The sequence below is a fragment of the Pristiophorus japonicus genome, unplaced genomic scaffold, assembly GCF_044704955.1.
Source record: "Pristiophorus japonicus isolate sPriJap1 unplaced genomic scaffold, sPriJap1.hap1 HAP1_SCAFFOLD_79, whole genome shotgun sequence".
In the NCBI taxonomy this organism is placed as follows: domain Eukaryota; kingdom Metazoa; phylum Chordata; class Chondrichthyes; family Pristiophoridae; genus Pristiophorus; species Pristiophorus japonicus.
In genome coordinates this window covers 690589-716880 of record NW_027254707.1, presented here as the reverse complement: position 1 = coordinate 716880, position 26292 = coordinate 690589, and the positions used below count along the sequence as shown (strand labels likewise).

At 46.1% G+C, this 26292-nt stretch overlaps 6 non-coding genes across 6 annotated transcripts; all 6 read right to left on the bottom strand.

The window, feature by feature from the left end:
* Positions 1-994: 994 nt before the first annotated feature.
* trnas-gcu (transfer RNA serine (anticodon GCU)) lies at positions 995-1076 on the bottom strand. The gene has a single exon. It is a non-coding gene; the product is annotated as a tRNA-Ser (tRNA).
* Positions 1077-1321: 245 nt separating this feature from the next.
* trnar-ucg (transfer RNA arginine (anticodon UCG)) lies at positions 1322-1410 on the bottom strand. The gene is given in 2 exon segments: positions 1322-1357; positions 1374-1410. It is a non-coding gene; the product is annotated as a tRNA-Arg (tRNA).
* Positions 1411-3334: 1924 nt separating this feature from the next.
* On the bottom strand, positions 3335-3416 carry trnas-gcu (transfer RNA serine (anticodon GCU)). Its single transcript has one exon. It is a non-coding gene; the product is annotated as a tRNA-Ser (tRNA).
* A 245-nt stretch (positions 3417-3661) lies between these two features.
* trnar-ucg (transfer RNA arginine (anticodon UCG)) lies at positions 3662-3750 on the bottom strand. The gene is given in 2 exon segments: positions 3662-3697; positions 3714-3750. It is a non-coding gene; the product is annotated as a tRNA-Arg (tRNA).
* Positions 3751-5678: 1928 nt separating this feature from the next.
* On the bottom strand, positions 5679-5760 carry trnas-gcu (transfer RNA serine (anticodon GCU)). The gene has a single exon. It is a non-coding gene; the product is annotated as a tRNA-Ser (tRNA).
* Positions 5761-6005: 245 nt separating this feature from the next.
* On the bottom strand, positions 6006-6094 carry trnar-ucg (transfer RNA arginine (anticodon UCG)). The gene is given in 2 exon segments: positions 6006-6041; positions 6058-6094. It is a non-coding gene; the product is annotated as a tRNA-Arg (tRNA).
* Positions 6095-26292: the final 20198 nt, after the last annotated feature.

Here is a 26292-nt window from a genome sequence, read left to right as displayed (position 1 = left end):
GATTAAATAATACATGGCACAATGGAGAAAGGCAAAGTGGGTGGTAATCGGGCAATAACGTAACAAAGGATGGTCCAGAGGAAGTGTTAGTGGGAATAGCAGAACCATTACCAGACAATGGGAGCGGTGCTTATCATCCGATACGTTGAACCTAATGTTGAGGCCAGAAGACGAGAACATGCTTACAATATAGGCTGTCACCGCCTTTTAATCAGACCAGGCAGCTTTGCCAGCCCGGATTGATTTCCTGTATGCTTTGAATTCGGCAGCCAAGGGACGAATTCAAAAAGCAGCTTCTCTCATTTTTCAGCTCTAGAGAACCAGGACGCACTCATATTCAGGGCAGAGGTGGAGATTGACGCTGAATGTATGCTTATCCCAATTGAGGTGAACTTATGCGTACAGACAGGAAGATATACTGATCAAGTATCGGCCGGAACCAAACAAGGCTTTCGGTTATCCAACGAGTCACAGAGCCGAGTACCTCTGAGATATTTTAACTTTACTCAGTTTGGCGGGTTTCACTTTGCTCTGGGATTTGGATGCTAAGGGAACATCGGCGTAAAATCACACGTTTTAACGTGAAATACGTCTGTTTTCTCACATGTCGAGCGGCTGTTAGAAGCGGAAATTTGAGTAAAACATGGCGGGGCTCGTCCGGGATTTGGCCCGTGACTCTCGCATTTCAAATGTGATCATACCGAAGGGAGAATCATAACCGTGGACCAACGAGCCGCCGACAGTGAAAAGCGCAGCTCTCAGATTCTGACGGGTGTGAGAAATGATATTATGGCCATCGTGCATGTGCTGTCTCTCAGATACCTATCTAATTAGTGCCCCTCGCCATTGTACTGCAACTGTTCTCCTTTTGACGAATATATTATTAATTTGAGACATGACATGAGGAAAGTACAGCATCCCTGAAAGTAAAAGGGGAATTTGGCGATGAGTTTAAATGTGAATGTCAAAAAGTGGTTAAGCTGCAAGACAACGGCGACGAGAATGGGATTCGAACTCATGCGTGCAGAGCACAATGGATTAGCAGTCCATCGCCTTAATCTCTCGGCCACCTCGTCTCTGCTATAAGACATCGTCAGCCATTCAATCTCCTGCTTTTTGTATCCAAACAGAAATAATGTGCAAGAAAGTCCACTTCACAGCTTGCTCTGCCCGTGCATGCAGATCGACAATGATGAAAACTTGCCATGAGATTCTTTGAGCAAACAGCCTGCCTTCACTTCAGGTGAGTGACTGGAAGAGATGGTTGGTTTCTCGGCAGAATCACAACAAAGAATATAAAATGTCTCGTAGCGAGCTAAGTTGACCGCGGCAGGACTCGAACCTGCAATCTTCTGATAACTTTGTGGTTGTCATCGAAGTCAGACGCCTTATTCATTAGGCCACGCGGCCGCTGCCAGCAACATTCATTGTGTTGTTGTATATATTGCGAGCAAATTCGGGGCAACTGCAATATCAAGGAGTGGATTTCGGAAAAGATGAGCATATTTCGAGTGAATGAACAGATGCACTGCGATCTGGGTGCGCACCGGCGCAGGCAACCCCAATGTAAATTGGAACACAATAGTTTAACAATTCGGTCATTGCAGCTGAAATCATACTCCTTCTCAAACAATACAGGATGACCCGGGTTTATGAGAAAATCCGTTTTAAAGGGAAAGATTATGAACCGGAACTGACAACCAGCCCATTTAAACAGACACAGAATGATCCGGGATTGCAAGGACATCCCTTTTACCCAGATGCAGAATGACCCTTGACTGACAGCAGTTCCCTTTTAAAAGAATAAAGTGAGATTTCGATCATCCCTGAAGGCAATTGTGCAGTGAGGCTCAGGACCACGCGGCGCAGAGACTGTTATTGAAGCCACAGGTGATCGACAAGGAGGGAGGGACGTAAAACCAGCCCAGTCTGAAACACACAAACAAACTAATATTCCTTAACCTCCAAAGGCAGGTTTTGAAATTTCAAATTGGAAATCCGGGACAGACAGCACATCCCTTTGAAACAGACACAGAATGATGAGGGTCTGATAGCACACCATTTTACAGAGACAGAGAATGATCTTGGACAGACAGCAAATCCCCTTAAAAGGGACACGGAAATAGAATGAATAAAAACAGATAAATATGTAAAACTCGGCAAGTCGTGCAGATTTTGTGGAGGAAGAATCCGGTTTCACGTTCTGTCGGATAATAATTCCGATATTTCAGGAAAAAGTTAAAGATTACTGATGTTTTCAACAAAAATAGCGCCTGGAAAAAATACGCAGCGAGAAATGTCAAATGGGAACGTTTGTGATACAGCGGAACGAAGGAGTGATTAAATAATACATGGCACAATGGAGAAAGGCAAAGTGGGTGGTAATCGGGCAATAACGTAACAAAGGATGGTCCAGAGGAAGTGTTAGTGGGAATAGCAGAACCATTACCAGACAATGGGAGCGGTGCTTATCATCCGATACGTTGAACCTAATGTTGAGGCCAGAAGACGAGAACATGCTTACAATATAGGCTGTCACCGCCTTTTAATCAGACCAGGCAGCTTTGCCAGCCCGGATTGATTTCCTGTATGCTTTGAATTCGGCAGCCAAGGGACGAATTCAAAAAGCAGCTTCTCTCATCTTTTCAGCTCTAGAGAACCAGGACGCACACATATTCAGGGCAGAGGTGGAGATTGACGCTGAATGTATGCTTATCCCAATTGAGGTGAACTTATGCGTACAGACAGGAAGATATACTGATCAAGTATAGGCCGGAACCAAACAAGGCTTTCGGTTATCCAACGAGTCGCAGAGCCGAGTACCTCTGAGATATTTTAACTTTACTCAGTTTGGCGGGTTTCACTTTGCTCAGGGATTTGGATGCTAAGGGAACATCGGCGTAAAATCACACGTTTTAACGTGAAATACGTCTGTTTTCTCACATGTCGAGCGGCTGTTAGAAGCGGAAATTTGAGTAAAACATGGCGGGGCTCGTCCAGGATCTGGCCCGTGACTCTCGCATTTCAAATGTGATCATACCGAAGGGAGAATCATAACCGTGGACCAACGAGCCGCCGACAGTGAAAAGCGCAGCTCTCAGATTGTGACGGTGGTGAGAAATGATATTATGGCCCATCGTGCATGTGCTGTCTCTCAGATACCTATCGAATTAGTGCCCCTCGCCATTGTACTGCAACTGTTCTCCTTTTGACGAATATATTATTAATTTGAGACATGACATGAGGAAAGTACAGCATCCCTGTAAGCAAAAGGGGAATTTGGCGATTAGGTTAAATGTGAATGTCAAAAAGTGGTTAAGCTGCAAGCCAACGACGACGAGAATGGGATTCGAACCCATGCGTGCAGAGCACAATGGATTAGCAGTCCATCGCCTTAACCTCTCGGCCACCTCGTCTCTGCTATAAGATATCGTCAGCCATTCAATCTCCTGCTTTTTGTATCCAAACAGAAATAATGTGCAAGAAAGTCCACTTCACAGCTTGCTCTGCCCGTGCATGCAGATCGACAATGATGAAAACTTGCCATGAGATTCTTTGAGCAAACAGCCTTCCTTCACTTCAGGTGAGTGACTGGAAGAGATGGTTGGTTTCTCGGCAGAATCACAACAAAGAATATAAAATGTCTCGTAGCGAGCTAAGTTGACCGCTGCAGGACTCGAACCTGCAATCTTCTGATAATTTTGAGGTTGTCATCGAAGTCAGACGCCTTATCCATTAGGCCACGCGGCCGCTGACAGCAACATTCATTGTGTTGTTGTATATATTGCGAGCAAATTCGGGGCAACTGCAATATCAAGGAGTGGATTTCGGAAAAGATGAGCATATTTCGAGTGAATGAACAGATGCACTGCGATCTGGGTGCGCACCGGCGCAGGCAACCCCAATGTAAATTGGAACACTATAGTTTAACAATTCGGTCATTGCAGCTGAAATCATACTCCTTCTCAAACAATACAGGATGACCCGGGTTTATGAGAAAATCCGTTTTAAAGGGAAAGATTATGAACCGGAACTGACAACCAGCCCATTTAAACAGACACAGAATGATCCGGGATTGCAAGGACATCCCTTTTACCCAGATGCAGAATGACCCTTGACTGACAGCAGTTCCCTTTTAAAAGAATAAAGTTAGATTTCGATCATCCCTGAAGGCAATTGTGCAGTGGGGCTCAGGACCACGCGGCGCAGAGACTGTAATTGAAGCCACAGGTAATAGACAAGGAGGGAGGGAAGGACGTAAAACCAGCCCAGTCTGAAACACACAAACAAACTAATATTCCTTAACCTCCAAAGGCAGGTTTTGAAATTTCAAATTGGAAATCCGGGACAGACAGCACATCCCTTTGAAACAGACACAGAATGATGAGGGTCTGATAGCACACCATTTTACAGAGACAGAGAATGATCTTGGACAGACAGCAAATCCCCTTAAAAGGGACACGGAAATAGAATGAATAAAAACAGGTAAATATGTAAAACTCGGCAGGTCGTGCAGATTTTGTGGAGGAAGAATCCGGTTTCACGTTCTGTCGGATAATAATTCCGATATTTCAGGAAAAAGTTAAAGATTACAGATGTTTTCAACAAAAATAGCGCCTGGAAAAAATACGCAGCAAGAAATGTCAAATGGGAACGTTTGTGATGCAGCGGAACGAAGGAGTGATTAAATAATACATGGCACAATGGAGAAAGGCAAAGTGGGTGGTAATCGGGCAATAACGTAACAAAGGATGGTCCAGAGGAAGTGTTAGTGGGAATAGCAGAACCATTACCAGACAATGGGAGCGGTGCTTATCATCCGATACGTTGAACCTAATGTTGAGGCCAGAAGACGAGAACATGCTTACAATATAGGCTGTCACGGCCTTTTAATCATACCAGGCAGCTTTGCCAGCCCGGATTGATTTCCTGTATGCTTTGAATTCGGCAGCCAAGGGACGAATTCAAAAAGCAGCTTCTCTCATCTTTTCAGCTCTAGAGAACCAGGACGCACTCATATTCAGGGCAGAGGTGGAGATTGACGCTGAATGTATGCTTATCCCAATTGAGGTGAACTTATGCGTACAGACAGGAAGATATACTGATCAAGTATCGGCCGGAACCAAACAAGGCTTTCGGTTATCCAACGAGTCACAGAGCCGAGTACCTCTGAGATATTTTAACTTTACTCAGTTTGGCGGGTTTCACTTTGCTCTGGGATTTGGATGCTAAGGGAACATCGGCGTAAAATCACACGTTTTAACGTGAAATACGTCTGTTTTCTCACATGTCGAGCGGCTGTTAGAAGCGGAAATTTGAGTAAAACATGGCGGGGCCAGTCCGGGATTTGGCCCGTGACTCTCGCATTTCAAATGTGATCATTCCGAAGGGAGAATCATAACCGTGGACCAACGAGCCGCCGACAGTGAAAAGCGCAGCTCTCAGATTCTGACGGTGGTGAGAAATGATATTATGGCCCATCGTGCATGTGCTGTCTCAAAGATACCTATCTAATTAGTGCCCCTCGCCATTGTACTGCAACTGTTCTCCTTTTGACGAATATATTATTAATTTGAGACATGACATGAGGAAAGTACAGCATCCCTGAAAGTAAAAGGGGAATTTGGCGATGAGTTTAAATGTGAATGTCAAAAAGTGGTTAAGCTGCAAGACAACGGCGACGAGAATGGGATTCGAACTCATGCGTGCAGAGCACAATGGATTAGCAGTCCATCGCCTTAATCTCTCGGCCACCTCGTCTCTGCTATAAGACATCGTCAGCCATTCAATCTCCTGCTTTTTGTATCCAAACAGAAATAATGTGCAAGAAAGTCCACTTCACAGCTTGCTCTGCCCGTGCATGCAGATCGACAATGATGAAAACTTGCCATGAGATTCTTTGAGCAAACAGCCTTCCTTCACTTCAGGTGAGTGACTGGAAGAGATGGTTGGTTTCTCGGCAGAATCACAACAAAGAATATAAAATGTCTCGTAGCGAGCTAAGTTGACCGCGGCAGGACTCGAACCTGCAATCTTCTGATAATTTTGCGGTTGTCATCGAAGTCAGACGCCTTATCCATTAGGCCACGCGGCCGCTGCCAGCAACATTCATTGTGTTGTTGTATATATTGCGAGCAAATTCGGGGCAACTGCAATATCAAGGAGTGGATTTCGGAAAAGATGAGCATATTTCGAGTGAATGAACAGATGCACTGCGATCTGGGTGTGCACCGGTGATGTAAGTATTCCGGACTCGAATGTCCCAACACCACTGATCTGTACCCACATACGGGGAGGTCGGGCATGTTCTCCAACTGGTATCCCCTGGTTGTGGTCTCCCTGAGCAAAGACAGGCGTGCACCTTATATTCCAGAGACCTACCTTGGTCTTAATTTTATCCCACTGGCAAGTTTTCCTAAACAACCTGGGGTCCCACCCATCTTTTGCTCCGTTCTGTTCCCACCCTTCTGTTTTTGCTGCTGGATTTGGCTGCTTGTTTGCAGCTTGGTCCGCCCAGGCATGAGCTTCTAGAACTGAAATTCCATCCAGTTGGATTTCTGCGCCCTTCCCCTTTTAGTCCTATGAACTTGCTCCTGTCCTCGGAATCTACTGGCGCCCATGGCATCGGCTGCCTGCTACATTACAACCTTACTTAATACACTATACATAGCCATGCGTTAAAATAAGTCCTTGGCTGCTGGGATGCATATTTCGGCAGTCAAATTAAACAAAGCTAGTTCATGTAGTTGTGTCTTTCCTGCGTGTGCTATATCTCTCGTCGTCCATCTGTATTATCAGTGCTTGTTTGGGCCTTAAGGTTCCCCAATATCCTGAGTCTCCAGAGTCGAAGCAGCCGCGGTGGCCCCATCTCGGTGAGTGTTTATCTGCAAATTTTAAACATATAGCCTGGTCGTCACCAGGTGTTAGGTTCTGGTCTACTCATCTTTTATCCATGCATGTTGCGGTCACTCTGTGAAATCGGAGGTAAGGTTAGGTTGGGTTTGTGGACTACACTTACCCACCGTGGTGTACATTGGCTCGATTGCCAGAGGTGATGGTGCTATGGCTGCGCACTGCACTATCCGTCTGGCCCCGTTTTAAAAAAAATCTCTTCCAGTTTATTTATCTTAGCTTTTAATTCTTGAATTTGTTTTATTTGAGTATCTTTCTTCTATTTATATCAGGCGAGCATTATTACATAGGCTAGTTCTGTTTTTGTTTTTATTATGACTATCGCACCATTTCTTCTGTTAGGTGAGTCTTTTTTATCTATTAAGAAATCCAAATTAATAATGTCCAGTATAAAACAGCTGTCAATGGAAAGGGTTAACTCCTTTACAGGTTTGTAAGAAAGCCTGATGTAATTACGTGACTTCACGTAATCATCCGAAAAAAAAATTTCTTTTAAGTCTTTGTGCCTTCAAAACTTGCTTAGAATTTGGAATTTGTTAAAGAAGCAGAAATCATTAGTAAAGCCATCATAATAAACGTCTTCTCATCAGGGAAGACGGCATTTTAGAGTAAACTCCAATGTTTTGTTAACTTCTAATTGCCAAAGATTTTTTTTAATTTATTTAAAACGAGACCACACATTTTTAATTGCTATTTTGTTTACTGAAATCCAATTTTCACACACGCTGTGTACATTCTAACATTTCGTTTTATTTTACGGTCCTGTTCACTAGGCAAATCTTGTATTTTATTTCTCTCTCGGCACAAAATCTAAACATAAATGCCAGTTCCAGTTTCTATAAGAATTTTAAAATTCGTTAAGATTCTCTAATTCCCAGTTTTTTTTCTGTGCTGAGTTCGCATAGCTTAGATCTTTTCTCCTCGTTATTTTCAAAACCCACTTGCTTGCTTAGACTGTTCGGGACTTTTCTTGATAAACATCGTCAATTTTGGAAATCTTTCAAACTGGAGTGAAACTTTCTCATAATATAAATCAGTATCACTGTAGAGTGTCTTTTACCTCTTCCAATTTGTTTTTCCTTTTCCTAATTAAACCAATATCTTTTTCACAGCAAACATCAACTAGTATTTAGTAAGTTATGTCATTTTCCATCACAAACACATTTTTTTCAGAACTTATTTAGTACGTTACATCTTTTTTATCAGATCTCCTTTCTTCAATTAGGTTTTGTATTTTACACGGAGGGCTTGTGACTCCATAATTTTTTTTAATTTAAAATCATTTGTTAACTTTCAAAGTGGCGCCTTAATCTTTTTCTTTTCTCCATATCTAGAATGGAGTCAGCAATTAGGCTTTGAGGGCTGCTTTTCGTTATCCCAAAATGCTCTAGTTTCAAAGTCGTTAAAATGTCTCTTCTAAACTGCTAAAGCTTGCTGTTTTTAACATTTTTCAAAAGTCCTTTTTAGACCTTCGCAGATAGCTCGCCCAGGAGTTTGACCTGATCCCTGAAGGTATTTCTAGATTGTGTCCAAACCTTTTAGTTTTATATCTCCATTTTTCTTTAAGAGATCAGATTTAATTTAACAATTTTTTTTTGAATCCACCTCAGTATTTTGTTGTGCCTTCTCTGAATATCTCAAAATCCCAATTCAAACTTTGTAATTTCAATCTTTATTTAAAGCCTTTTTTTTGAGCTAGAAGCTTTTTTTAAAAAGGCATTCTTTATATCATTCCAAGTCAAAATTTATGTCTTTCAAACCAATGTGAACAATCATTGCATGTTTTCTTTTGACAACTAAGTGAGCGTGTCAAATAAATTCTTTTTTTTCAACCAGCGGGACCTTGTATTTTTTATCTTTTACTCAACAACCCTATCCTTTGGGCATTTCCCAGCTCCGTAACTTATCATCCGAATAAATCCACACCTGCGTTTCTAACTTAAAATGTCTTAAAACTTCCCACATACAGGACAACACTACAAAAGGTTGAAAAAACATTCACTCTGTTTGGAGAAGTGGGTTGAGCTAAAATAAGCAACCACCTGCTCCACTCCTTCAAACAGGCTTTTTAAAAAAATCATGAAAACATAAAAATTCATTCCGTAGTCAAAAAATAACACAAGTACTCTCATTCAAAACACACATTCACAAAAGTCTCTCTTCATTCAACAAAGCTTATTAATTATTTTTTTTCTTTGCCCGGCACTATTTTTGGATCCATGATTACCCATTCCCACGTGGCCCCGTGGTAAAGAAATATTATATCCTTACACAATTCCATTTATCCTTACACAATTCCTCATGTCGCCCCCTGATTTAGTTCTACACAATTACTCGCTTCGCCCCGCGGTTTAGTTCTACACAATTTCCATTTTCTTCCGTGTTGCCCCATGGTTTTCCTATTCGCGTCGCAGCGCGATTGTCTATTTCCCTATCCTCCGCGTCTCCGCGTGATTCCTGTCGCCGCGCGATTGTCTATTTCCCAATCCCTCTGCGTCGCAGCGCGGTTCGCGTCACCGCGCGATTTAAGTCCAATCAGTGCCTAGATGGACGAAGTGATATACAAAGTCAACGTCGTACCTGACTTGGACAATTATTTCCGAAGTTAAAAGGTATTCGCCGGATTGACCTGGATCTCGTTCAGACGCTACCTGAGAACCAGCGAGTGGCCAAACTTTCCTCAGACTTTTGGAACTGAAGGAAACTGAAGTGGTATTTTAAAGGGTACACACTCCAGTGGCCACTTTCCTTCCGTCTCGTCCAAGGCTAGTCTGTCTCTTAATTCGCAAGCTTTCGGCAGCCGTCCTTTGAGATCCCACTTCTGACACCAAATGTAAATACGGATTATTTTTCCCTCAATCTGTTTCAGCGAATACACTGACACGCGAACACCTCTTGCCTTTTCTGTAAAAGACCTTTATTGAAGATTCTCCGGCCGGGACTTGTCAAGACAAAGGGACACTCTCAATCAGAGCCTGTTTATCTTCCCCTGGACAAGCCCCTTTTCAGCGTGAAAAGCACAGGAGATATATATTTTTATTGGTCTATCCAATCTCTTTCTGCCTCCCCCCCGAGTACGTCCAATGGCAGGCAAGAAAGTCTCCCAATTAGGGCTGGTGTCAGGTAGGTTAGTTATAGCTTTGCTACACTGTCTTCCCTCATCAGTAAAGAACCCAATTAGTTTCCCTTCCTCCTTATCAGTAGAAGCTATTACTTTTCCCTTCCTATCTAGAATTGCTTTCTTTCGTTGTGCTGCCTTGGGCTTTCTAATGACCCGTGTCTAACCTCAACTTCAGCTCTTCATAACCCTTTTTTTTCTGTTGATTCTGCAGTTGTCTGCATCTTGATCATTTCTTTAGCTATTTTCCCATGATTCCCGATCTCCATCCTTTTGCCACCTTCTCCAGCCATCTATCACTTTCGCAACCCTTTTACACATTCTCATTCCCCCCTTTTATCATTCCATGATAAACCTGGTGCTTATTCCAGGAGTATTGCGTTTAGGCGTGCGCATTCTCTTTCCTGATCCTCCTTGTTGTCTGTGAGTCTGCCTCGAGCCTCTTCGCAAGGTGTTATCAATGTCTGTTTCGGTTCTCACATCGTATCCTGTCGGCATATTATAGAATTGATATTTCTGTAGCCTTGATACAAGACCGAAGAGAAGCCTTTTACCTCCTTATGGGCAGTGCAGGAACCAGCACTTTAACCCTTGTCCCACTGGTACCCCTAATGCCAAATTTTTCTCTTGCATTTCCTCCCTTTTGGCCCTTGGTGATACGCCAAGCTGGCCATATTTCCCAATAACTATCTCTCTGTAGGCAAGTTCCAGATAGGTTCGTTCACCTGGGTGGCCATCTCCCAAGCTTTGGGACCTCCTGAAACCTTCCCACAGAGCTATATAAAGTAAGTCCATCCTGTAGGACTGCTTAAATTTTCATCCCTTATGGCCTTAATCATAGTGCGTGCCCGGACTTATCGTTTGGCCTGTTTAATTCGTGCACCTGTTAATCCCATCATGACCATCAGAACCAGACCCTGTATTACTACAAGTACATGTGATATTATTCTTATACATGGGGGAATTTGAATATTAAGTCCAATGTCCCACAGCTTTGAGTACCAGGGCTGATCAGCCAGCATTGCGATAGTGTCTCTCTGTAAGTTGTCTATTTCTTCCATCAGCCGGACATACTGTCGTCTTTTGATTCTGGATTCCTTGCACCAAACGTAATTGTTCCTCATTTAGTTCCAGTATCTGTTTGCCTTGCGGTTCCCATACCATCTCTTCGTACCCCTCTCGGAGGGTATCCATGATTGTTCCGTCGATGATTTCCGTTGTCTCGGGATGTATATGATATCTGTCTATGTCTATTTCTCCCTTGGGTCTGAAGCAGAAGTTAGGAATAATGAGGACACAGGGGGTGACTCCTCCACTGGTCTTAATGGATAAGTTGGCTGCCCCCGTGCTCACGCATCACTCTCCGTTCCCTTGCGGGGCAGCGATGGTCTCAAGATCGTGTTCGAGAGGAGTGATACTCAGCATGCATCCGTTTGTTTGGTGGAATCTGCAATCATCATTCGTCATTCATGACGTACCTCGACATAAAACCATTGGTTAATTTTATAGCAGTCAGTTCTGTCAATGCCTTTGGTACTATTGTTAATTTTAACCATCCGTCTGGCAGGCTGATGGTAACATAACCGAGTTTGGTATCTCACTTCACCAATATTATCGATCTGATATAAGGGGTCTCCTTTGGTTACAGCATACTGTTGTATGGACAACACAAATCCGATCATATTCACGGCCCATTAATAAATCTGAATTTCGGCACACATGCGTGACTATTCCTTCGTACCTCGCATTTGTTATTCATTTTTTTTAAATCTCGAGTCCAATTGTTAAGTATGCTGTTCGGAATCCAATCTGGTGTGTCTCCATTCTGGAGTTGCTCCATATTATGTTGTACCTCATTAATATCCAGGACCCATACCCGGAGCAAACTATCTCAGCCTGTAATAGTTTACTTATATGTTTCCCCATTGCGTGGCTCAATTTTATTGTCTAGGCATTTCGGCAATGTATGGGCCACTTGTAACAGTTCCCCTTCCACGCCATCTCCCCACCGCACATGTAGGGCTTGCTTTTCCAAGTCCCTCCCCTGTAAACCACTCAAAACTACGCCATTAATTTGTTAACCCGGTCGTATATTGCATACAGGCCTATGGAATTCATCATCATAACCCCTGCCGCATAACCAATGCGTAGTGTTTCCAGTATTCCTCTTTTATTTTTTGACCTCGCCCTGTTCCATTTCTGACATTAAATCACAGGGTAGTGGGTTCCGGGCCTTCAAGGATCCGTTGTGCGAGGTTCTGGTATAGACTTATAGTTTCATTCCCACAGAAGCTAGGACAAAATTATATCCATTAGGTTTAGGTTAAGTATTCGCTGACGTACCCCAAATTATATCCTTTCTTTAGATTCTTTTATTACTACCCCACCTCCATTTGCTCCGTTCTCTTCCCACCCTTCTGTTTCTTGTGGGGTGCATTTGGCTGCTTGTTTGCAGCTTGGTCTGCCTAGGCATGAGCTTCTAGAACTGAAATTCCATCCAGTTGGATTTCTGCGACCTTCCCATTTGGTCCTATGAACTTGCTCCTGTCCTCGGAATCTACTGACGCCCATGGCATCGGCAGCCTGCTGCATTAGAACCTTACTTAATACACTATACATACCCATGCGTTAATATAAGTTCTGTCCTTGCTCCAGTCCTTGGCTGCTGGGATGCATATTTCGACAGTCAAATTAAACAAAGCTAGTTCATGTAGTTGAGTCTTTCCTGCGTGTGCTATATCTCTCGTAGTCCATCTGTATTATCAGTGCTTGTGTGGGCCTTACGGTTCCCAGTATCCTGAGTCTCCAGAGTCAAAGTAGCCGCTGCGGTCCCATCTCGGTGAGTGTTATATCTGCAAATTTTAAACATATAGCCTGGTCGTCACCAGGTGTTAGGTTCTGGTCTACTCATCTTTTATCCATGCATGTTGCGGTCACTCTGTGAAATCGGAGGTAAGGTTAGGTTGGGTTTGTAGACTACACTTACCCACCATGGGTTACATTGGCTCGATTGCCAGAGGTGATGGTGCTATGGCTGCGCACTGCACTATCCGTCTGGTCCCATTTTTAAAAAAAAATCTCTTCCATCTTATTTATCTTAGCTTTTAACTCTTGAATTTGTTTTGTTTGAACATCTTTCTTTGATTTGTATCAGGCGAGTATTATTACATAGGCTAGTTCTGCTTTTGTTTTTATTCTGACTATCCTACCATTTCCTCTGTTAGGTGAGTCTTTTTTATTCTATTATGAAATCCAAATTAATAATGTCCAGTATAAAACAGCTGTCAATGGAAAGGGTTAACTCCTTTACAGGTTTGTAAGAAGAGCAGATGTCATTACGTGACTTCGCGTAATCATCCGGAAAATTTTTTTTTAAAGTCTTTGTGCCTTCAAAACTTGCTTAGAAATTCAGAATCGGTTAAAACAGCAGAAATCATTAGTAAAGCCGTCATAATAAAAGTCTTCTCATCAGGAAAGGCGGCATTTTAGAGTAAACTCCAATGTTTTCTTCGAATTGCCAAAGATTTTTTTTGATTGATTTAAAACGAGACCACACATTTTTAATAGCTATTGTGTTTACTGAAATCCAATTTTCACACACGCTGTGTACATTCTGACATTTCGTTTTATTTTACGGTCCCGTTCACTGTGCAAATCTTGTGGGGTTTTTTTCTCTCTCAGCACAAAATCTAAACATCTGTGCCAGTTCCATTTTCTATAAGAATTTAAAAATTCAGTAAGATTCTCTAATTCCCAGTTTTTTTTCTGTGCTGAGTTCGCATAGCTTAGATCTTTTCTCCTCGTTATTTTCAAAACCCTCCTGCTTGTCTCGACTGTTCGGGACTTTTCTTGATAAACAACATCCATTTTGGAAATCTTTCAAACTGCAGTGAAGCTTTCTCGTAATTTAAAATCATTATCAATGGAGTTTGTCTTTTACTACTTCAAATTCTTTTATTTTTCCAATTAAACCATTATCTTTTTCACAGCCGATATCAACTCGTATGTCTTTCCATCGCAACGTCGGCTTTGAGGGCTGCTTTTCATTATCTCAAAATCTCCAGTTTAAAAGTCCTTAAAATGTCTCTTCTAAACTGCTAAAGCTTGCTGTTTTTAACATTTTTCAAAAGTCCTTTTTAGACCTTCGCAGATAGCTCGCCACTCCCCCAGGAGTTTGACCTGATTCCTGAAGGTATTTCTAAATTGTTTCAAAACCTATTAGTTTTATATCTCCTTTTTTCTTTAAGAGCTCAGATTTAATTTAATAATTTTTTTTTCAATCCACCTCAATATTTTGTTGTGCCTTCTCTTAATATCTCAAAATCCCAATTCAAATTTTGTAATTTCAATCTTTATTTAAAACTTTATTTTTGAGCTGGAAGCTTTTTTTTTTAAAAGTCATTCTTTATCTCATTCCTAGACTAAATTTATGTCTTTCAACCCAAAGTAATCAATCATTGCATGTTTTCTTTCAACAAGTAAGTGAGCATGTCAAATAAATTATTTTTTTCAACCACCAGGACCATGTATTTTTTACCTTTTACTCAACAAACCTATCCTTTGTGCATTTCCTAGCTCCATAACTTATCATCCGAATATATCCACACCTGCTTTCCCAACGTAAAATGTCTCAAAACTTCCCACATACAGGATAACACTACAAAGGGTTAAAAAAAACTTCCACTCTGTTTCGAGAAGTGGGAAGATCCTACATTAATAAGCAGCTGCACCACTTTTCCAAACAGGCTTTTAAAAAACATGAAAAGATAAAAATTCATTCCGCAGTCAAAAAATCACACAAGGACTCTCACTCAACGACAAACATTCACAAAAATCTCTCTTCATTCAACAAAGCTTATTAATTAATTTTTTTCTTTGGCCGGCTCTATTTTTGGGTCCATGATTGCCCATTCCTGCATCGCCCTGCGGTAAAGAAATAGGTTATCCTTACACAATTCCTTTTATCCTGACACAATTCCTCGCATCGCCCCGCGATTTAGTTTTACACAATTCCTCGCGTCGCCCCGCGATTTAGTTTTACACAATTACTCGCGTCGCCCCGCGGTAAAAAGGTAGTTTATCTTATCCAGAGCTGAGGCGGGCCAAGTGATATACAAGGTCGACGTCGTACCTGACTTGGACACTTATTTTCTAAGTTTAAAAGGTATTCGACAGATTGACCTGGATCTCATTCAGACGCTACGTGAGAAGCAGCGAGTGGCCAAACGTTCCTCAAACTTTTGGACGCGAGAAAACCGAAGTGGTATTTAATGAATACTCACTCATGTGGCCATTTTCCTCCCGTCTCATCCAAGGCTAATTCGGTTCTTTATTCACAAGCTTCTGGCAGTCGTCCGTTGAGATACCACTTCTGACACCAATTGTTGATACGGATTCTTTTCCCTCAATCTGTTTTAGCGAATGCACTGATTTGAACACTTTAAAGTTTCGTTCAGACTGACGTTATTCAGACTTCATCGATGAAGGGTCTTGCTCTGATAAAGGGGCACCGACTTAATGAGTCTGTCAAATCCATCAGAGCAAGAAAAAATCATGACAAATTCAATACATTAATAAAGTTCGTGAATGGTACAACCCCTTTTTATTTGTCCTATCACATCAGCTACCGTGGCATAGATACAAGCTAAATTAGTTATTTACACAGTTAATTAAGCAATGCCCCTAATCATGAGAGAAGATTAAGTCATCTCCAGCTTATCTTTGTTTTGCAGTCAAGGAAGACACAGTTCTGCTTCTCTGGGTATTCCCACAGTTTAACTCCTACATCTGTTGCTACATTCCCATGATCAGACGGTTCCTCAAGGTTGTTTAACAAAGACAAGTCACCTATTGTTTTCCCCGACACTGAGATCGAAAGAGTCAGCAATAACATGAGCGGCCATTTTAGAAAGAGTTAATACATTTGAAATTAGTACGGATAATACATATAAAGTTGGTAGCTACAGTGATACAGGTTCTCATGATCTCACTGGGCCCGGCTGACATACTGTCTGATCTAAATGGGCTCCGGGTTACGCACTGTCTGATCTCACTGGGCCCACCCCCGGGTTACATACTGTCTGATCTCACTGGGCCCCCGGGTTACACAGTCTGATCTCACAAGCCCACACGCGGGTTAGACACTGTCTGATCTCACTGGGCCCCCGGGTTACTCAGTCTGATCTCACAAGCCCACCCCCGGGTTACACACTGTCTGATCTCACTGGGCCCACCCCCGGGTTACATACTGTCTGATCTCACTGGTCCCCGGGTTACACACTGTCTGATCTCACTGGGCCCACACCCGGGTTACACACTGCCTGATCTCACTGGGCCCCGGGTTAGACACTGTCTGATCTCACTGGGCCCACACCCGGGTTACACACTGTCTGATCTCACTGGGCCCACCTCCGGGCTACACACTGTCTGATCTCACTGGGCCCCGGGTTACACACTGTCTGATCTCACTGGGCCCACCCCCGGGTTACACACTGTCTGATCTCACTGGGCCCACCCCCGGGTTACACACTGTCTGATCTCACTGGGCCCACCCCCGGGTTACACACTGACTGATCTCACTGGGCCCACCCCCGGGTTACACACTGTCTGATCTCACTGGGCCCACCCCCGGGTTACACACTGTCTGATCTCACTGGGCCCACCCCCGGGTTACACACTGTCTGGTCTCACTGGGTCCACCCCCGGGTTACTCACTGTCTGATCTCACTGGTCCCACCCCCGGGTTACACAACGTCTGATCGCGATGGGCCCACCCCCGGGTTACACACTGTCTGATCTCACTGGGTCCACGGGTTACACACTGTCTGATCTCACTGGGCACACCCCCGGGTTACACACTGTCTGATCTCACTGGGCCCAACACCGGGTTGCACACTGTCTGATCTCACTGGGCACACCCCCGGGCTACACACTGCCTGATCTCACTGGGCCAACCCCCGGGCTACACAGTGTCTGATCTCACTGGGCCCACCCCCAGGTTACACACTGTCTGATCTCACTTGGCCCACCCCCGGGTTACACACTGTCTGATCTCACTGGGCCCACCCACGGGTTACACACTGTCTGATCTCACTGGGCCCATCCCCGGGCTACACACTGTCTGACCTCACTGGGCCCCGGGTTACACACTGTCTGATCTCACTGGGCCCACCCCCGGGTTACACAGTGTCTGATCTCACTGGGCACACCCCCGTGTTACACACTGTCTGATCTCACTGGGCCCACCCCCGGGTTACACACTGTCTAATATCACTGGGCCCAACCACGGGTTACACACTGTCTGATCTCACTGGGCTCACCCCCAGGTTACACACTGTCTGATCTCACTGGGCCCACCCCCGGGTTACACACTGTCTGAACTCACTGGGCCCACCCCCGGGTTACACACTGTCTGATCTCACTGGGCCCCCTGGTTACACACTGTCTGATCTCACTGGGCTCACGCCCAGGTTACACACTGTCTGATCTTACTGGGCCCACCCCAGGGTTGCTCACTGTCTGATCTCACTGGGCACACCCCCGGGTTACACACTGTCTGATCACACTGGGCCTACCCCCCGGGTTACACACTGTCTGATCTCACTGGGCACACCCTCGGGTTACACACTGTCTGATCACACTGGGCCTACCCCCCGGGTTACACACTGTCTGATCTCACTGGGCACACCCCCGGATTACACACTGTCTGATCTCACTGGGCACACCCGCGGGTTACACACTGACTGATCACACTGGGCCCACCCCCGGGTTACACACTGTCTGATCTCACTGGGCCCCCGGGTTACACACTGTCTGATCTCACTGGGCCCACCCCCGGGTTACACACTGTCTGATCTCACTGGGCACACCCGAGGGTTACACACTGTCTGATCTCACTGGGCCCAGCCCCGGGTTACACAGTGTCTGATCTCGCTGGGCCCCCGGGTTACACACTGTCTGATCTCACTGGGCCCACCCCTGGGTTACACACTGTCTGATCTCACTGGGCCCATCCCCGGGTTACACACTGTCTGATCTCACTGGGCCCAACCCCCGGATTACAAACTGTCTGATTCCATGTGACCCCCGGGTTACACAGTGTCTGATCTCACTGGGCCCCCGGGTTACACACTGTCTGATCTCACTGGGCCCACCCCCGGGTTACACACTGTCTGATCTCACTGGGCACACCCGAGGGTTACACACTGTCTGATCTCACTGGGCCCAGCCCCGGGTTACACAGTGTCTGATCTCGCTGGGCCCCCGGGTTACACACTGTCTGATCTCACTGGGCCCACCCCTGGGTTACACACTGTCTGATCTCACTGGGCCCATCCCCGGGTTACACACTGTCTGATCTCACTGGGCCCAACCCCCGGATTACAAACTGTCTGATTCCATGTGACCCCCGGGTTACACAGTGTCTGATTTCACTGGGCCCCCGGGTTACACACTGTCTGATCTCACTGGGCCCACCGCCGGGTTACACACTGTCTGATCTCACTGGGCCCACCCCCGGGTTACACAGTGTCTGATCTCACTGGGCCCACCCCCGTGTTACACACTGTCTGATCTCCCTGCGCCCTGGGTTACACACTGTCTGATCTCACTGGGCCCACCCCCAGGTTACACACTGTCTGATCTCAATGGGCCCACCCCCGGGTTACACACTGTCTGATCTCACTGGGCCCACCCCCGGGTTACACACTGTCTGATCTCACTGGGCACACCCTCGGGTTACACACTGTCTGATCACACTGGGCCTACCCCCCGGGTTACACATTGTCTGATAACACTGGGCCTACCCCCGAGTTAAACACTGTCTGATCTCACTGGGCCCACCCTCAGGTTACACACTGTCTGATCTCACTGGGCCCAACCCCCAGGTGACAAACTGTCTGATCTCACTGGGCCCACCCCCGGGTACATACTGACTGATCTCACTGGGCCCACCCCCGGGTTACACACTGTCTGATCTCACTGGTCCCAACCCCCAGGTTACACACTGACTGATCTCACTTGGCCCACCCCCGGGTTACACACTGTCTGATCTCACTGGGCCCACCCCCCAGGTTACACACTGTCTGATCTCACTGGGCCCACCCCCCGGGTTACACACTGTCTGATTCCATGGGACCCATGGGTTACACACTGTCTGATCTCACTGGGCCCACCCCCGGGTTACACACTGTCTGATCTCACTGGGCCCACCCCCGGGTTACACACTGTCTGATCTCCCTGGGCCCCGGGTTACACACTGTCTAATTACATGGGACCCCCGGGTTACACACTGTCTGATCTCACTGGGCCCACCCACGGTTTACACACTGTCTGATCTCCCTGGGCCCCGGGTTACACACTGTCTGATCTCACTGGGCCCACCCCCGGGTTACACACTGTCTGATCTCCCTGGGCACCGGGTTACACACTGTCTGGGCCCAGTGATAGGAACAGTATCTCCCACATGTCCCAAAGCCCCAGCTCCGGGCCTGTGTTAAGCTCTGGGTTTCCGTTCACAGTAAAATCCCGGCTCCGCGCCTGAGATTGCACATTGTGAGCGGTGCGGCCGGGATTTTACTGCGCCACTTTCTCCGCCAGCTGCAGACTGGGCCCCCGCCCTCCCTCCATCCCTGGGCCGTGCCCTGTATTGTGAGCCGGGATCTGATGCTGACAGTAAGCGGCTCGCTTTCCCCGCTCAGTTACAGCCCCTTACTGTTAGTTTACAGTCCCTGGGTGTGTGATAGAAAGCCTCAGACCTGACACCGCGACATTTTCTTCGCTGTCCCGGCCCCGCCCACACAGCCCCTGAACCCAGCAGCAGGAATGCTTAAATGTGAGAGAATATAGAGAGAAGGTGCTGGGAACAGTCAGCCTGAGAGCTCAGTCAGTGTGTGTGGGTGGAGAGAGAATGGACCTGAGGGAAGCTCTTTGTCATTGGCCTGACATTCAGGGGTACGGGGCTTTAGCTGCTGCTGGGGGCAGTGCAGCTGAACCCTAACATCTGTGCTTGGGCACAAGATAAAAGTTTACAGGTTTGGGGTATTATATTAGCACGGATAGAGGATTGGGTGACAAGCAGAAAACAGAGAGTCGGGATAAATGGTTAATTCTCTGGTTGGCAATCAGTAACTCGTGGAGTGCCGCAGGGATCAGTGCTGGGACCCCAACTATTTACAATCTATATTAACGACTTGGAAGATGGGACTAGGTGCAACGTAGCCAAGTTTGCTGATGATACAAAGATGGGAGGAAGGGTAATGTGTGAGGAGGACATAAAGAGACTGCAGAAGGACATAAGCAGGCTCAGTGAGTGCGCAAGAATTTGGAAGATGGAGCATAATGTTGGAAAGTGTGAGGTCATGCACTTTGGCAGAAAAAAATGAAAGAGCAAGTTGTTATTTAAATGGAGAAAGATTGCAAAGTGCTGCAGTACAACGGGACCTGGGGGTACTTGTGCATGAAACACAAAAGGATAGTATGCAGGTACAGCAAGCTATCAGGCAGGCCAATGGACACTTGGCCTTTATTGCAAAGGGGATGGAGTATAAAAGCAGGGAAGTCTTGTTACAACTGTACAGGGTATTGGTGAGGCCACACCTGGAATACTGTGTGAAGTTTTGGTTTCCATATTTACGAAAGGATATACTTGCTGTGGAAGTAGTTCAGAGAAGGTTCACTAGGTTGATTCCAGAGATGAGGGGATTGACTTATGAGGAAAGGTTGAATAGGTTGTGCCTCCACTCATTGGAATTCAGAAGAATGAGAGGTGATCTTACAGAAACGTACAAGATTATGAGGGAGCTTGGCAAGGTGGATGCAGGGAGGATGTTTCTACTGATGGGGGAGACTAGAACTAGAGAGCATGATCTTAGAATAAGGGGCTGCCCATTTAGAACTGAGATGAGAAATTTCTTCTCTCAAAGGGTTGTGAATCTGTGGAATTCGCTGCCTCAGAGAGCAGTGGAAGCTGGGATATTAAGAAACTGACTATTTCTGTCTAAATGTATTTAAGCGATAAGGGGATATGGGGTTATGTGGACCGTGCAGGGAAGTGGAGCTGAGTCCATGATTGGATCAGCCACGATCATATTAAATGGTGGAGCAGGTTCAAGTGGCCTTATGGCATACTCCTGCTCCTATTTCTTATGTTCTTCTGTTTTTATTTATTGAAAATATACAGGACTGTTTCCTGACTGAACATGTTAATGAAGTAACTGAGGAAAATCATATTTTGGATGTGGTGTTTAGTAGTGAGCCTGAGAACTATCAAAGACTGTATTGGGCCACTGAAGGGTGTTCAAGGACAGGTTACAAAGCACTCTCTGAGTATGGCAGAAATACCTTGCATCAATCTTCACCCTTGAAGATCATGCTTAAATATTAGAATTTAATAATGCTAGTTTTTCTCAGTAACATTAACAAAGATAAGCATATTGTTTTTGAAAAAATTAAGAACTTAAACATATATAGAGCAGCCACCCGAGAGTCCTCCGGGAGATGGGACATGTGCTGTGTGAGGATCCTCCGGGAGATGGGAGATGTGCTGTGTGAGCCCCGCCGGGAGATGGGACATGTGCTGTGTGAGCCCCTCCGGGAGATGGGACATGTGCTGTGTGAGGATCCTCCGGGAGATGAGACATGTGCTGTGTGAGCCCCTCCGGGAGATGGGACATGTGCTGTGTGAGGGTCCTCCGGGAGATGGGACATGTGCTGTGTGAGCCCCTCCGGGAGATGGGACATGTGCTGTGTGAGGGTCCTCCGGGAGATGGGACATGTGCTGTGTGAGCCCCTCCGGGAGATGGGACATGTGCTGTGTGAGCCCCTCCGGGAGATGGGACATGTGCTGTGTGAGCCCCTCCGGAAGATGGGACATGTGCTGTGTGAGGATCCTCCGGGAGATGGCAGATGTGCTGTGTGAGCCCCTCCGGGAGATGGGACATGTGCTGTGTGAGCCCCTCCGGGAGATGGGACATGTGCTGTGTGAGGGTCCTCCGGGAGATGGGACATGTGCTGTGCGAGCCCCTGGCCGATATGTTTAATAGCTCACTGCACTATGGAATGGTTCCTACAGATCGGAAGGAGGTTAAAGTAATCCCCATTTTTCGAATAATGTGACAAGGCAGACCTGGGTAACTATAGGTCCATCAGTTTAATATCAGTAATAGGTAAGATGCTTGAAAGAATCATAAGGAATGCAATACATTAATTGGATAGGGGGGGGACATATTAGGGACACCCAACATGGCTTCATTAAAAAAAAAGTTCATATCTCACAACTCTAATTGTATTTTTTGAAGAAGTTACAAAGTTGGTGGATGAGGGAAGCCCAGTAGACATTGTCGACTTAGATTTCCAAAACCCTTTTGACAAGGTACCGCACAAGATGCTTCTCGATAAGATTGGAGCCTCTGGTATTCGTGAAATATATTGAGCTGGATACAGAACTGGCTGGCAGGATGTAGGTAAAGAGCAGTTATAGATGGATATGGATCTGTTTGGAGTACAGTCACCAGTGGTGACCTGCAGGAATCAGTGCTGGGACCGTTGCTTTTTACTATTTTTATTTATGATCTGGATTTTGGGGTTGGGGCCACTATTTTGAAATGATACCAAGATCTGTGCGAGTGCTCGAACTGTAGAAGTGGCTCGTCTGATTCAGGCAGATCTTAAAGTGTTGGGACACAGGCCTCATGACTGGAAAATGATGCATAACTTAGATAAGTTCAGTGTTATGCATGTGGGCAGGGCAAATGCTCAACATTCATACACCCTCCAGGGAAAGGCATTAAAGATGGTGGAGATAGAAAGAGATTTGGGGATTCTAGTGAATAGTACTTTAAAGGTACACGAGCAATGCAGTGTAGCGACAGCTAGAGCAAATAGGGTGTTGGGGTGTATCCATAGGACAATTGAGTATAAGGTGAGGCGTACTGTTTCGTCCGAGTACAAGACCTTAGTCAGGCCACACTTGGAATACTGTGTCCAGTTTTGGTCTCCTCACATGGTGGGTGATATTGAGGTTCTGGAAAGGGCCACTCGACTAATTCCAAGTCTAAAGCATCTTAGTTATCAAGGTAGGTTAAAAGAGTTGGGACTCTTTACCTGAGAGCAGTTTCGACTTAGGGCGATATGATTGCGGTTTATAAGATGTTGAAGGTGAAAGAGAGTGTTCCAGCTGACCGTTTATTTCAATTAAGTAGGTTAGACAGGACCAGGGATACAAATTTCAGATGCACAATGCTGATCTAGGTTAGACATCAGGAGGTGGTTCTTTTCCTAGAGAACAGCAGACCTCTGGAACACGCTGCCCTGTCATGTGGTGGATGCAGACTCACTGAATTCCTTCAAGTAAAAGCTGCATTTGTTTCTGGCTGCGGCGGAGATTAATACTTACAGAAGGTAGGTACTGCAGGGAATTTAATGGCCAGAGTATTCTCCTGGACTAGTTTCGATCATTTAGATGACTTGAAGAGGAATTTCCAACATTTTATTTTCCCAAATTGTCCGAAGTTTGTTTTTAATCAGTACTTTTGCCTGTCCCAGGAGATCACATGGACTCGGGTGGAGTGGAGTGTATACGCTGTGACATGCTTGATGGACCAGATGGTCTTTACCTGTCCATCACTTATCGTATGTATTAAAACATTTCCCCTGCACTGTTCCATCGAACAATCCCAGGGCAGGTACAGCACTGATTAGATTCAATGTAAAGCACCTCTACACTATCTCATCAAACAATCCCAGGGCATGTACAGCAGGTACAGCACGGCTTAGATACAGAATAAATCTCAGGCCCCGAATTAGAGCCCACAGGCCCCGTGGTGACCGGCCCGGGTGAGCGGGGTCACTGGCGTCCATCTTGCACATGGCGGGATCAGGGCGCATGCACGGCCATCTTGGTTCAGGAACAGAGAGTGGGTGGGGCTTCAGGGTCTCTGTTCCCAACTGGGTCCCAGTGCCCGGGAGATGGAGCATCCTGGGCAACACATTTTTCATCATCATGGAATCAGAGACTGGATACAACATGGAAGGAGGCCATTTGGCCCATCGAGCCCATGCCGGCTATATGCAAGAGCTTCTACTAATCCCACTCTAGCTACTCTGTCCAGACCTCTCATGATTTTGAACACCTCTGTCAAATCTCCTCTCAATCTTCTCTGTTTTGAGAACAACCCCAACTTCTCCAGACTATCCACGTAACTGAAGTCCCTCATCCCTGGAATCATTCTCGTAAATCTTTTCTACACGCTCTCAAAAGGCCTTTGTATACTTACTAAAATGCCGAAACCAGAATTTCTCCACCTCAGTCAACAAGCTCCCCGCTGGAGAGGAACTAAACTACAGAACCAGTGGGATCCTGTTCAACCTTCATCTTCTCCAGGCCAGGTCCAAGACCACCCCAATCTCTGTCGTTGAGCTACCGTACGCTGACAATACACGTGTCTGCGCACATACAGAGGCTGAACTCCAAGTCATAGTCAACGTATTTACGGATGTTTAGGGCCTTACACTAAACGTCCGTAAGACAAAGATCCTCCACCAACCTGTAATCTGCCACACAGCACTCCCGACCCCCCCCCCTCCACAGTCAGCAAGATCCACGGCGCGGCCCTGGACAATGTGGACCATTTCCCATTCCTCAGGAACCTCCTATCAACAAGAGCACACATTGATGACGAGAGTCAACACCGCCTCCAGTGCAGTCTTCGGCCGCCTGAGGAAAAGAGGGTTTGAAGAGCACGCCCTCAAATTTGCGACTAAGCTCATGGTCTACAGGGCTGTAGTAATACCCACCTCCTGTATAGCTCAGAGACATGGACCATGTACAGTAGGTATATCACCCCCAGCACCCAGCTCATGGTCGACAGGGCTGTAGTAATACCCACCTCCTGTATGGCTCAGAGACATTGACTATGTACAGTAGGTATATCACCCCCAGCACCCAGCTCATGGTCGACAGGGCTGTAGTAATACCCACCCTCCTGTATGGCTCAGAGACATGGACTATATACAGTAGGTATATCACCCCAAGCACCCAGCTCATGGTCTACAGGGCTGTAGTAATACCCACCCTACTGTTTGGCTCAGAGACATGGACTATGTACATTAGGTACCTCACCCCCAGCACCCAGCTCATGGTCTACAGGGATGTAGTAATACCCACCTCCTGTATGGCTCAGATACATGGACTATGTACAGTAGGTATCTCACCCCCAGCACCCAGCTCATGGTCTACAGGGCTGTAGTAATACCCACCCTCCTGTATGGCTCAGAGACATGGACTATATACAATAGGTATATCACCCCCAGCACCCAGCTCATGGTCTACAGGGCTGTAGTAATACCCACCCTCCTGTATGGCTCAGAGACATGGACTATGTACAGTAGGTACCTCACCCCCAGCACCCAGCTCATGGTCTACAGGGCTGTAATAATACCCACCTCCTCTATGGCTCAGATACATGGACTATGTCCAGTAGGTATCTCACCCCCAGCACCCAGCTCATGGTCTACAGGGCTGTAGTAATACCCACGCTCCTGTATGGCTCAGAGACATGGACTATGTACAGTAGGTACCTCACCCCCAGCACCCAGCTCATGGTCTACAGGGCTGTAGTAATACCCACCTCCAGTATGGCTCAGATACATGGACTATGCACAGCAGGTATCTCACCCCCAGCACCCAACTCATGGTCTACAGGGCTGTAGTAATACCCACCCTCCTGTATGGCTCAGAGACATGGACTATGTACAGTAGACACCTCAAGTCGCTGGAGAAATACCACCAACGATTTCTCCGCAATATCCTGCAAATTCCCTGGGAGGACAGACGCACCAACGTTAGCGTCGTCGACCAGGCCAACATCCCCAGCATTGAAGCACTGACCACATTTGATCAGCTCCGCTGGGCAGGCCACATTGTCAGCATGCCAGACATGAGACTCCCAAAGCAAACACTCCACTCAGAACTCCTTCACAGCAAATGAGCCAAAGGTGTAGCAGAGGAAACGTTACAAGGACACCCGCAAAGTCTCCCTGATAAAGTGCAACATCCCCAGTGACACCTGGGAGTCCCTGGCTAAAGACCGCCCTAAGTGGAGGAAGATCATCCGGGAGGGCGCTGAGCACCTCGAGTTTCATCGCTGAGAGCGTGCAGAAATCAACCGCAGGCATCAGAAAGAATGTGCGGCAAACCTGTCCCACCCACCCCTTCCCTCAACGACTATCTATCCCACCTGTGACAGGGACTGTGGCTCTCGTTT